The 12,676-nt window shown below is 37.5% G+C and overlaps 1 non-coding gene across 1 annotated transcript; it reads right to left on the reverse strand.

The window, feature by feature from the left end:
• Positions 1-8,144: 8,144 nt before the first annotated feature.
• LOC118009760 lies at positions 8,145-8,251 on the reverse strand. The gene has a single exon (XR_004679027.1). It is a non-coding gene; the product is annotated as a U6 spliceosomal RNA (small nuclear RNA).
• Between the last annotated feature and the right edge of the window lie 4,425 nt (positions 8,252-12,676).

Genomic DNA, 12,676 nt, shown 5'->3' on the forward strand with positions numbered 1-12,676 from the left:
ATACACCCATGATACCATCACCACAATCAAAGTACTAAACATATTCATCACCTCCAAAAATTTCTTAGGGTTCTTTTGTGACTAATCTTCCTTCTTTCCTTCCTTCCTTCCTTCCTTCCTTCCTTCCTTCCTTCCTTCCTTCCTTCCTTCCTTCCTTCCTTCCTCCTCTCTCTCTTCCTTTATTTCTTCCTTTCTCTCTTTTCTTTCTGTTCTTCTTTCTTTTTCTTTTTCTTTCTTTCTTCTTTCTTTTTTTTTCAGCTTTGTAGGAACACCTAATTGAGATCTCTCTTAACATGTTTTAAATGTACAATACCATATTATTAACTAAAGATACTATACTGTACAGATCTTTAGAATGTATCTTGCAAAAATGGGGGACCTTTATAACTATATTCCATATGTTTAAAAAGGGGGAGGAAAGCATAAGAATATTTTCTTAAAGAATTTATTTATTTATTTGAGAGAGAGTGAGTGAGAGAGAGCATGAGCTGGGGGAGAGGCAGATGCAGAGGGAGAAGCAAACTCTCTGCTGAGCAGGGAGCCTACATGGGGCTTGATCCCAGGATCCTGGGATCATGACCTGAGTTGAAGGCAGACATTCAACCGACTGAGTCACCCAGCCACCCTGGAAAGCATGAGAATATTTAAGTGTTGTTATTGGTATTATAAAAAAAAAAAAAAAAAATCAAACTTTTGGAGGTGAAACGAATAGTGTCTGAGATTTAAAAAAAAAAAAAAAGGAATTAACAGCATATTAGACATTATTGAAGGAAATCTTTGAGCTTGAAATATAGCAATAGAAACCAACCACATGAGGGGCACTTGGGTGGCTCAGTTGGTTAAGTGTCTGACTCTTGGTTTTGGCTCAGGTCATGATCTCAGGGTTGTGGGATTGAACCCTATATCGCATCAGGCTCCACACTCAACAGGGAGTCTGCTTCCCCTCTCCCTCTGCCCCTCCCCCAGCTTGGGCACTCTTTCTCTCTAAAATAAACAAAAATCTTAAAAAAAAAAAAAAACTAACTACATGAAACACACACAGGAAAAAAAGACTAAAAAACAAATTCTGATCATAAATGAGATATGGGATAACTTCAGCTGGCCACATAGACATATAATTTAATCCTTGAATCAGAATAGGAAGCATAAAAAATATTTGAAGAAATAATGGCTGAACATTCTCCAAATTTGATGAAAAATATAAACCCTTAGAACCAGGAAGCTCAATGAACCCCAAGCACAAAATGCATGAAGAAAACTATACCAAGCTATAATCTAATTTCTTATAACCAGGGTTAAATATATATTTTTAAAGAAGTCACAGGAAAAAAAGAAATTTTTATATACAGAATAACAAAAATAAGAATGACCACTTCTCATCGGAAACCATACAATGCCAGCCAAACATTGGTGGAACAACATTAAAATACTAGAAGAAAAATACTGTCCACCTAAAAATCTACATATGGTAAAAATATCTTTCAAGAACAAAAATGAACTAAAGACTTACTTTAGATATACAAAAGCTAAAATATTCATCATCAATAAATCTGTACTATTAGAAAAGTGAAAAGAAGTCTTTCAAGCAGAAGGAGAATAAAGTAAAATGGAAACCTGTATCTACACAACAGAGTAGAAAGAATTGAAAATGGCAAATATATGAGCAAACATAATTTTTTAAAAGATTTTATTTATTTATTTGAGAGAGACAGCTATAGTAAGAGAGAGCACAAGTGAGGAGGAGAGGGAGACACAGGCTCCCCGCTAAGCAGGGAGTCTGAATAGGGACTTGATCCCAGGATCCTGGGATCATGACTTGAGCTGAAGGCAGACATTTAACTGACTGAGCCACCCGAATGACCAAACGTAATTTTTCTTAGCTATCTAAAACAAGATTGAAAGAGAGGAAAAGGGGAACAAAGAACACATAAGACAAGTAGCAAAATACAGCAAAATGGTATATTTAAACCAACCGTACCAATAACCAAATGAAATTGTGGTCTAAATATCCCAATTAAAAGTGAGAGATCAGCACACTGAATTAGGGATTATTGGGTAGAGTACTCAGAAGGACAATGTCTTGATAGTGGGTCAAAAGTAAAACTCAGCTAAATGCTACTAAGAAGAAACCAACTCTAAAAAAAAACCCCACAAATGAATTAAAAGGATGGAAAATATATACTATCGTGCTAACACTAATCAAAAGAAAACAGCTGGAGTGGACATATTAATATCAGACAAAGGGTATTCCAGAGAAAAGAATATTACCATGTTGAAAGAATCATTTTACAATGATAAAGGGTTTAATTCATCAAGAGGACATAATTAATCTATGATGACAGAAAGTACTTTCATGTTTGCATGCAGATGGGTTGGAGAGGCAGGGTTGGATAACAAAGGAGCACAAAAGTCTGTGGGTGACAGATCTGCTTATTTTCTTGATTAGGGTGATTATTCCAAGCTGTGTATGTGAAAGAATATAAAACTATTCAATTTAAATATGTGTAATTATGCCTTAATTATAACTCAACAGAATTGTAAAAAGATATGTGCCCTCTAATTAAATTCAGAAAATAAAAAGTGAGAGGGGACATTCTGACCTCCTTTAAAACCTTAGGGGAGGGGCCCCCGGGCAGCTCAGCCTGCTAAAATATCTGGCTTGGGTCATGATCCCAGAGTCCCGGGATCCAGCCCCTCCTAGGGCTCCCTGCTCAGCGGGGAGTCTGCTTCTCCCTCAGGTCTCCCCCCTACTCATTCTCTCTCTTATTCTCTTTCTCAAATAATTAAATAAAACCTTAAAAAAAAAAACACCTTAGGGGAAAGTTATTCAACATTTCACCATGAAGTATGATGGTAACCGTAGGTTTGTCCTACGTGCTCTTTATCAGTTTATGTTCCTTTCTGTTCCTAGTTTGCTGAAAGCTTTGTAATCAATGAAGGTTGGATTTTGTAAAATTCCTTTTCTGCATCTATTGAGATAATCATATCATTTTTCTTTTTAGTCTCGTTAATATGCCAAATTACATTCTTAATTTTTAAATTGTAAACCCCTTTCATTTCTAAGATAAACCCCATTTAGTCATAATAAATTTTTGGATTTATTTTACCAAAATTCTGTTGAGAATTTTTGCATCAGTGCTCATAAAATTATTTTCCTGTCTTCCTTTATTTCTGGTTTTCTGCCAGGACATTGCTAGCCTCACAGAATGTGTTCAGAAATATGCCTTTATATTCAATTATCTGGAAGTGTTTCTGTAAAATTGATATTATTTCTTTCTCAAATGTCTGGCAGAACCCACAGTGAAGCCATCTAGGTCTAAAATTTTTTGATAGAATATATTTAAGTTCAAATTCAATTCGTTTCATGACCATAGAGATATTCTCTTTTTGAATGAGTTTTGGTAGCTTATGTCTTCAAGAAATGTATCCATTTCATCTATGTTGTCAAATGTATTTTCATTAAGTTGTATATAACATTTTTTTTAAAGATTTTATTTATTTATTTGACAGAGAGAGATATAGCAAGAGAGGGAACACAAGCAGGGACAATGGGAGAGGGAGAATCAGGCTTCCTGCCGAGCAGGGAGCCCGATGCAAGGCTCGATTCCAGGACCCTGGGATCATGACCTGAGCCGAAGGCACACGCTTAACGACCAAGCCACACAGGCACCCCTGTTTATAACATTTTCTTTTTTTTTTTTTTTTAAGATAGAGACACAGTGAGAGAGGGAACACAAGCAGGAGGAGTGGGAGAGGGAGAAGCTGGCTTCCTGCTGAGCAGAGAGCCCGATGCGGGGCTCGATCTCAGAACCCTGGGATCATGACCTGAGCCGAAGGCAGACGCTTAACGACTGAGCCACCCAGGCGCCCTATAACATTTTCTTACTAGTCTTTTACTCTCTGTAGAATTTTCAGAGATGGCCTCTTTCTCATTCCTTATTTTGGGGAATATATTCTTCATTGTCTCCATTGAGGCAGAATATACAGCTCATTATAGATTTTTTAAAAGACTGACCATGTTATTGTCTTATTAAAGAATTTTTTCTTTGACACAAGGCTGCTCTTCAGCCCAGCACAAGGAGAATCTCTAGCAGCTTCTTCATTCCTATTTACCCACATGGGTTATACATTGGTTAACTCAAATTCTATAATGAAGGGATACAGATAAACTGATAGCAAATATGTGCAAACATCTAAAGCCAGGGTCTATTGTTCAGGTTCATGAAGGATTACCCTTTTCTCTCCCCATACATACAGGTTCCAGTCCAGTAATAGGTGAAAGACCAGGTGTTAGGTGTCATCTAAAATGGATAGCTACACTCATTTCAGGCATCTTTCTCTCAACCTGGAAAATAATGATTTTAGCGATATCTAGACTATTTTTAGAATGGAAAGTCATTATTTTATATCATGCTTTCCAATAATCTAACCCAATAAACAGAGAAGAGGTCCCGAAGATTTGCTATAGGTTACCTTAGATTCTAGGTACTATTAAATTCTGCTTCAATGGTTGTTTTCATAAGGGAAAAGACACATTCCACAGAGGAAGCCTAAGAAAATGCTTCCACGTTTAGGTCAGGGTTATTTGATTGAGCTTTAGGGTCTACATTGTGCATCAGCCTGTCCAGAAAAGTAAGACTCATGGAGCCTTTAATGTTTCCAAAAATAGTTTCAGAACCGCCAGACTGGTTTATCTGCATCTCACTATTATTGGATCCAACATTTCCCAGTAATTCACTGCTCTTCTTTCTAACCCTTCAGTTTGACAAACAACTTTGTGTATATTATTTAAGAACATATATGTCCCCCACAACTTTATCTCACCTCCCATATGCATATATCTTGGCTACATGCTTTAATACTTTCAAATCTTTGAGTTCTCTTCCCTGGGAATAAAGCCTAATAGGGTGTCCTTTACAAAACAATAAATTCTTCCCTATCTTTAACAAAAAAGAAGAGAGAGTATAAGATAAGAATTCTAGGAAAGTATATTGTTAGGTGTTTACAGCCAAATAAACCTTCAAATTTCATCTACTACATATTCAAATTATATCTATGTATATGATTCAAATTATATACATTGATAGGTACTTTAAATAATGTCTATGTATAGCCAATAAAGCTTTAAGTATTGCATTACTATATTATGATCAAGATGACGTGGTATTGAAGTTGTTATAACCATTGTGTTGTGCAGCTTTGAAAGAGGAAAAACCAGTTGTTGCTAAAGAGCTTTGTTAAATCGATATGTGATTCATTAAGTGAAATTCCAAACCCTTATGCTAATTTCCCTTTGAATGAATATTTCCAGTGGCAAAACTTGCACATTAATAGCTAAGAAATTGGGCGCCTGGGTGGCTCAGTTGGTTAAGTGACTGCCTTCTGCTCAGGTCATGATCCTGGAGTCCCGGGATCGAGTCCCGCATCGGGCTCCCTGCTTGGCAGGGAGTCTGCTTCTCCCTCTGACCCTCCCCCCTCTCATGCTCTCTCTCTCTCATTCTCTCTGTCTCAAATAAATAAATAAAATCTTTAAAAAAAAATAGCTAAGAAATTCATTGTATATTGAACTGTTCACCATGAAGTCAAAATGAAGTTATCACAGAGTTATTCATCAAATGAATTTATAACTCTGAAAATAAAAATTTTAAAGTTACCATTGAAAACAATAAAATTACAGTCAGTCATGGCTAAACAAAGAATATGAGCCAAGAAATTTAAGTACCTTCTTGTTCTTTGATGTATTTGTTTTAATGGAAAATTTCCCTTATGATGACAACTTTGAACATTTAATTTATATTTATTCACATCAATCTGAGCCCTAGGTAAAAAGAAATCGCCATGTACTCTATACATTGCCTGTATCTTATAAACGTATTTAAGCCAAGGTTTTAGATTAAGAATTGAAGTATGTATTCATTTAGCACCAATCCAGTGGTTCTAATTGCAGTTGTAATAATCATTGATTCACATTTCCCACAATGTTGGAGCAAACTTCCAGTATGGAATTCAGAAGTGAAGAAAAGTATTCATCCTTCTTAGTCAGTGAGAACACGTGGCTTACTATCACTGCATTGACCTTGCACAGCCATAATGCATCAAGCTGTGTATACTGAGTCAAAAATCAAGTTGAACTCCAAAGAGAACTAGTCACAAACAATGAGACTTCCTAATTTAAAGAGTTTGGCCTCTCACTAGACAACTGCCATAGGCTTCAAATTCTTCCCTCTGCTTTCTCATATACTTTCCTCAGTGGATCATGCACAAAGCACAGTTTTTCCTGAATAAATCCTAAATCCTCCATAAATGATGGATGTGATGTTATCCACTTGCTTAAAACTTAATACACTTGGGAAAAGACTGACATTTCTCATCATTATCTGTAAGGCCCTGCATCTTCTGGACCCTTGACAGCATTCTACCCTGATGTCTAGTACAATGCTTGAGACACATGGGCTGCTTTCAGAGTCCATATTATTATTATTTTTTTTTTTTAAGATTTTTATTTATTTATTCATGAGAGACAGAGGCAGAGGGAGAAGCAGGCTCCCAAGGAGCAGAGAGCCCGATGCGGGACTCGATCCCAGGACCCTGGGATGATGACCTGAGCCGAAAGCAGACGCTTAACCATCAGAGTCCATATTATTCCAAGCTCCTCCCAACACAAGAATCTTTGTACAGCATTTTCCTTCTGCCTGGAACTCTCTCCTTCCTGCTCTTTCATCTGTTGAATCCATTAGGGCTCCGAATAAATATAACTTCTGAAAGGTCTTTCCTGAACTCTTTCTCCAGAAGTGCTTGGCTTCTGTAACTCTTTAGTCTTTTTATTTTAAATTTAATTTTATTATATTATATTAATCACCATATATTACATCATTAGGTTTTGATATAGTGTTCCATGAGTCATTGTTTGCGTGTAACACCCAGTGCTCCATTCGATCCATGCCCTCCTTAAGACCCACCACCAGGCTAACCTATCCCCCTGCCCCCCTCCCCTCTAGAAACCTCAGTTTGTTTCTCAGTGTAACTCTTTAGTCTTAATCATTGCAATTTCTTCCTTTCTTAATAGCACTTGCTATACCTTTTATTGTTTTATTATTTGGCTATTTAATTGTATTTTTCTCTTCCTTTCCATACTATAAGCTCTTTAAGGACAGGAGCTGTATTTGTTTGTCTTTAGCCACCCAGCACTCAGCACAATGATGGTACAAAGTAGGTGAACAGTAAATATTTTAGCAAATAAATCATTTATACCAAACATCTGGACAAGTATTTATTTTTTAAATATTCCACTTAATGTAAAATTGATATTTTATTGATAGAAAAAAAGTCACTCTGTTTTGCTAATAGCTTTGGTGAATAAGAAAGCAATTTACTCATATCCTCATGGCTTCTTATTCCTCTTGTGACTAATAGCATTCATTAGCAAGTTGGCTTTTAAGAATCATGAGTACATTTCGAGTTTATATAAGAACCAAATTTATGTCATTAATATAATTCCTCCCAATAGCCCCATGGTAAGAAACTGTAGAAGGTCACTGTGGAGGGATAGACAAATTTGTGCAAAGCCAAGAGATCGCCTAAGAGTAAAGGATAGACATCCTTCCTCTTTTTAATGTTATTAGGCAGGATGAAAAAAGTTTATTCCAACTGAGAGATATTGGGACTCCATAATGGAAATGACCATGAGGAAACAGGAAGTCTGGGCAGGTAATCCAGGTTTAGTACCAGGACCAAAGGGAAATTAGAAAGGGGTGGCTCTGGTACAACATGTGGCTGCTCTGGAACACATCACTGAGACAATCACCCTGGCATAGAGGAAACACTTTAGCAATATGGTAATTCACGGAAGTGTAAAGTAAACAGCCACCATCTGTTTGGAGAAGACTGTCTGGTAGTAATCCAGGAGGTCCCGGATTCTGTTTTATTGAAAGGCCACTGAGGTCTGTAAGAAAATCAGCACAGTAGTGAGCAAGGCTCTTCTGAATTGTGGAGCACTAGTTTTCTACAGGAATCATAACAAAAGCAAATGCGGCCAAAAGGCTGGCCTACTAGCGGATTACTCAGTGCAGACCAACCGAGCTCAGGAGTTCTAGGAAGTTTGGAGAAAGATCTCCAGGTGGATGGTCCACATTTTTTTTTTTTTTTTTAATATGGAATGCTTCACGAATTTGTGTGTCCTCCTTGCGCAGGGGCCATGCTAATCTTCTCTGTATCGTTCCAATTTTAGCATAGGTGCTGCCGAAGCGAACACTGGTCCATATAATTTGAATGTGAATGAACAACATGGACTTAGTTAACTATCTCTGGCCGACACTGTCAGTGCTCCATCTACTTCCCATAGATCCTTACTACCATTTCTGAGCACAGAAGCTCTAGTTCCAACCGCCTGTCTTTGTGTCCTCTTGACTGAGGACTGACCACCAGAGCCTGTTCTGCTCAAGTGCTTAATGCATCAGAAGTGTTGGGGAATAGAAGAACTCCCTGGAAAATAGCTCAACCAATGGGAATTGGTAGAGAATTACCCCAATTCCGGCATTTTCAAAAGGAATAGCTGAGGAATGTATTCTATTTGAATGCTCAGAATTCCCAGGTGGGAATAAATTACAGTGGCTCTGAGCTTGATAACATAACCCTCTCTTGACTTCCTTCCTTTCCCTGCCTGTATTGTTTCCTAGGGCTTGTATAACAAAATAAAACAAAACAAAAACCCCAAACAACAAAAACAACAAAAAACAACAAATAAACTAAGTGACTTAAAACAACAGAAATTTATTTTCTTATAGTTTTGGAGACTAGAAAACCAAAATAAATGCATAAGCAGGATCATGCTTTCCCTGAAGGCTGTAAGGAAGAAATTTTCTTTGCTTCTTCCTCATTCTTGATGGTTGCCAAAAATCCCTGGTGTTCCTTTGTCTTACAGTTCTATCACTTGAATCTTTGCTTCCATCATCACCTCACCTTTTTCCCTGTCTCTTCTCTGTGTCTCTGTATCCACATCACCCTTTCCTTTCCCTTACAAGACACGTTATTGTATTTGGGGTCTGCCTTAACCCAGTGTGACCTCGTTTAATTACATACGCAAGGCCCCATTTCCAAAGGTCATATTCTAGGTGGACATGAACTTTGGAGAACACTGGTCAACAGGTATACTTTCTCATTTGTTTTTCCCACAAACAGTGTTTCTTTTTTTAAGATTTTATTTATTCATTTGAGACACAGAGATACAGAGAGAGAGAGAGAGCATGAGGAGGGGGAGAGGCAGAGGTAGAGGGAGAAGCAGGCTCCCTGCTGAGCCAGGAGCCCGATGTGGGTCTTGATCCCAGGATCCTGGGATCATGACCTGAGCCGAAGGCAGACACTTAACCATCTGGGCCACCCAGGTGCCCCAGAAACAGTGTTTCTTAAGATTACCTCTCAAGGAAACAACTTTCCCTTAAATCTTTGTTTCAAGGATAACTTTTGGGGGAGCTCTCACACCTTGGCTAACAACCATGCAAAGGTCTCACAAGAAGTAGATGTCTGTCAAGATAATACCTTCCTTCACTTTATCTCATTGCTTCTAGAGTAATACATTTGACCAAGTCTTGCTATGGATTAATGAAAGAAGTACTGTTTCTGCTGTAGGAGGTAAAGGATTATTCATGAAAAGAGTAGGAGAACTCAGCTATTAGAAACCAACCAGAACCCAGAGATCATGATTGGGATGGTGCTAGATCAATGAGGGCTGAACATAAGGTTAAATAAAGTCGAGTTTATTAATAATTGGGCTCCTAAATGATTTCATAATTTATATCTGTCAAGGATACCTGGAGCTAGCCTTAATATGTTGATGGGATGAGTTCTTTAAGAATAAAAAAAAAAAAAAATACAAAGCTAGGTAATTAGAGGTAATGAGGTAGAAATGCCAGAACTGCCTTGTGGTCAAAAGGCTGAGAGCATAGCAAACTAGAGTAAATCGATTATATAAAATTAGAGAACCCAGCAGCTGCCTCTGATTTCCAAGGATTATCTCTAAGGATAATCATTTCCCTAAAGCAATGAGGAGGCACCAGTATTGTTGGGAAACCAGTGGTGGCTATTCTTTGCAGGCTAGGGATTAATGGTAGGAAGGCTGCTATTCAATTGGATAACATGAGAAGGACAGAATTCCAAAAGAACAAAGGTCAGGTTTTAGCACTTAACCATCAGAGACAAGGAGCCATAATTGTGGTAATGGTAGAAAGTCTGAAATGACACTTGTGACTCCCAGGAATCTGTGGATGACTAACAAACTATGGTGTTCTTAAGGTAAAGGTCCAAGAGCAGCCAGTGATTTCTAAACTTCGGTAATGAAAAAAATTTATTTATAAATTTATAGAGGGTGCCTGGCTGGCTCAGGCAGAAGAGCATGCGACTCTTGATCTTGGGGGGTTGTGAGTTCGAGCCCTATGTGGGGTGTAGAGATTACTTAAATAAATAAAACTTAAAAAAAAAGTGGGGGACCAGAAGGCTGATGGCAACTGTTACAATGCAATTTATAATCCTGAATCTAATTTCCATACCTGCAACATTCCTCAAACAGAAGCTCCTCTGGCTGAAGGGGAGGCCAGGGCTCTTTGAGAAATAAGTATTTAATGCTACAACATGTATACATACTAGTAATTATTTCTATACATCTCAAAGAGACCTATGGTCATTCACCAGAGTAACTGTATAGTAAAGAAAGAGGAATACTCGAATATTTCAAGGATTGTTGAATATACTTTCAGTTGTCATTGATACTAGGGACCCCTAGTTGGAGTGGGGATTTCAAATTCTAGATGTTAAGTGAAGTACTGCTCTAAATCCATCTCACAGTGTAGAAAGTGGGTCTTAGTACCATATTCTATATCATCAGGGAAAGAACTACCCTGATGGAACATTGTAGTGTACTCTTAAAGACACAGCTTATGCCATGACTATGGCATCCTTATAGTCGCAGTAGTATTCTTCAAGATGAAAAATATACAAGGGCCCATTAGCCAGGAAATGCTGATTTATCCCATTATGTGGAATATATGGGATTGAGATCTAAGGATTAGAAGTAGAAGGAAGCTTTCGCCATCATTATCAGTGAGTCACATGTGGAATTTCTGCTTCCTTCTCCCCATAAACACAGATTCTGCTTGACTAAATGCCCTGATCCCTAAAGGCACTTTTCTCCCAGGGGACACAGTAAGCTAAAACTGTGGCTACTGCCTAGTCACTTTGAAATCCTTATCCTTATCCCAGAAGACCAAATGGCAAAAGTCACTACACAAGCAGGAGGAACTGATCATTCTACTATATAAAACATAGAGAAAACAATGTCTGAAACTCATGGGATTGGTGTTTCCATGCCTAGTGACAAAAGTAAATGAGCATGGGAAGGGCCATTTGGGGGCTCAAATCCCACCATGCAAGTAACTGAAAACAACAAAACTGCTGGTTGTGGATGCGGATAAGGGGAAATCTAGGAATGGCATGATAGATATTGCTGCCATTGGACAAACGAAGCAGTAGATGTTGGAGGTATTTCAGTAACACTCTTATTATTTTGTTTTGTTTTGTTTCAAGAAAGTAGAACTGCCAAAATTTTGAAGAATTGTGAAATGAGTAAAATTGACTTAGCATACAAGTAGTACATTTCTCATTTTTTTTCATTTCTCATTTTTTATTTGTGCATTTTCTAAGATATGAAATTATGGTCTTACAATATTGTAAATAGGATGTGAGGAGGAAAAACTCACTATAATTTTGCCATTATTTACTAGAGTTTGGCAGCATATGTAGATATAGAAATTTGTGCCCACATCTTTAAATATTTCTGAAAGCAGAAGGCTTACTAGAGAGGTTTGCAAACACACAATGAATAGGGACTCGTAGAATGGTGTTTCCAGGAAAAGAAGAATGAGAAAAATGCTCACCCAAGTTCCCACAGCTTTCAGAGTCTTCAGAAAAAAAAAAAATGAAGTTTTCTAAGAATATAAGTGGAAAAGGAGGTTTCCTTCCATTGATCCCTACCTCTTCAGAATACCATTTCAGAGGTATAATACCAAACAAGTCTTCTATCTGGGTTGTTCTCCCACTGATATGTGCTTAGTTTTTAAGAAGATTCTTGTCATGGCTTTTTTTTTTTCCTTCCTACCCCACAACATCAGAGGAGGCAGACCCAGAAGGGGAGAGAACAGAATATCACAAAATACATAGCTCCAACGTACTCATCTCCATTGTAGAGAAAAGAAAAGAATGAAAGAATAAGTCCTGCCTCCACCCCACTCCAAATTCCTGGGACTGAAACAACCATTTAAGAAAGATATAAGACTTGAATTGAATTTTAATTGGAAGTTTAAATATAAGACTATAAGGAAATCAATAACAGAAAGTGTATAGAAGGAGTCATATAATCTTAACACTAAGGAATTTACTAATCATTAGAGACTAGAGATTCTATATTATTCAGTTGGGGATATATGTTTTTTTAAAGGAAGAAATAAAAAAGGAAACGAGTCCAACTTACTCATTCAGTGAATTTGCATTGTTTAATAAACTAGTTACATAGGATGACACGAAAGAGTGGGACATCAGATCACAGAAGACACTACATCCATTATTTTACAAGCAAAAGGACTGATAACTAAGACATATCTATGCAACCAGTGTGACCTGCATCACTAGC

Source organism: Mirounga leonina, unplaced genomic scaffold (assembly GCF_011800145.1).
Source record: "Mirounga leonina isolate KUSES-001 unplaced genomic scaffold, KU_Mleo_1.0 Mir_127, whole genome shotgun sequence".
NCBI lineage: Eukaryota > Metazoa > Chordata > Mammalia > Carnivora > Phocidae > Mirounga > Mirounga leonina.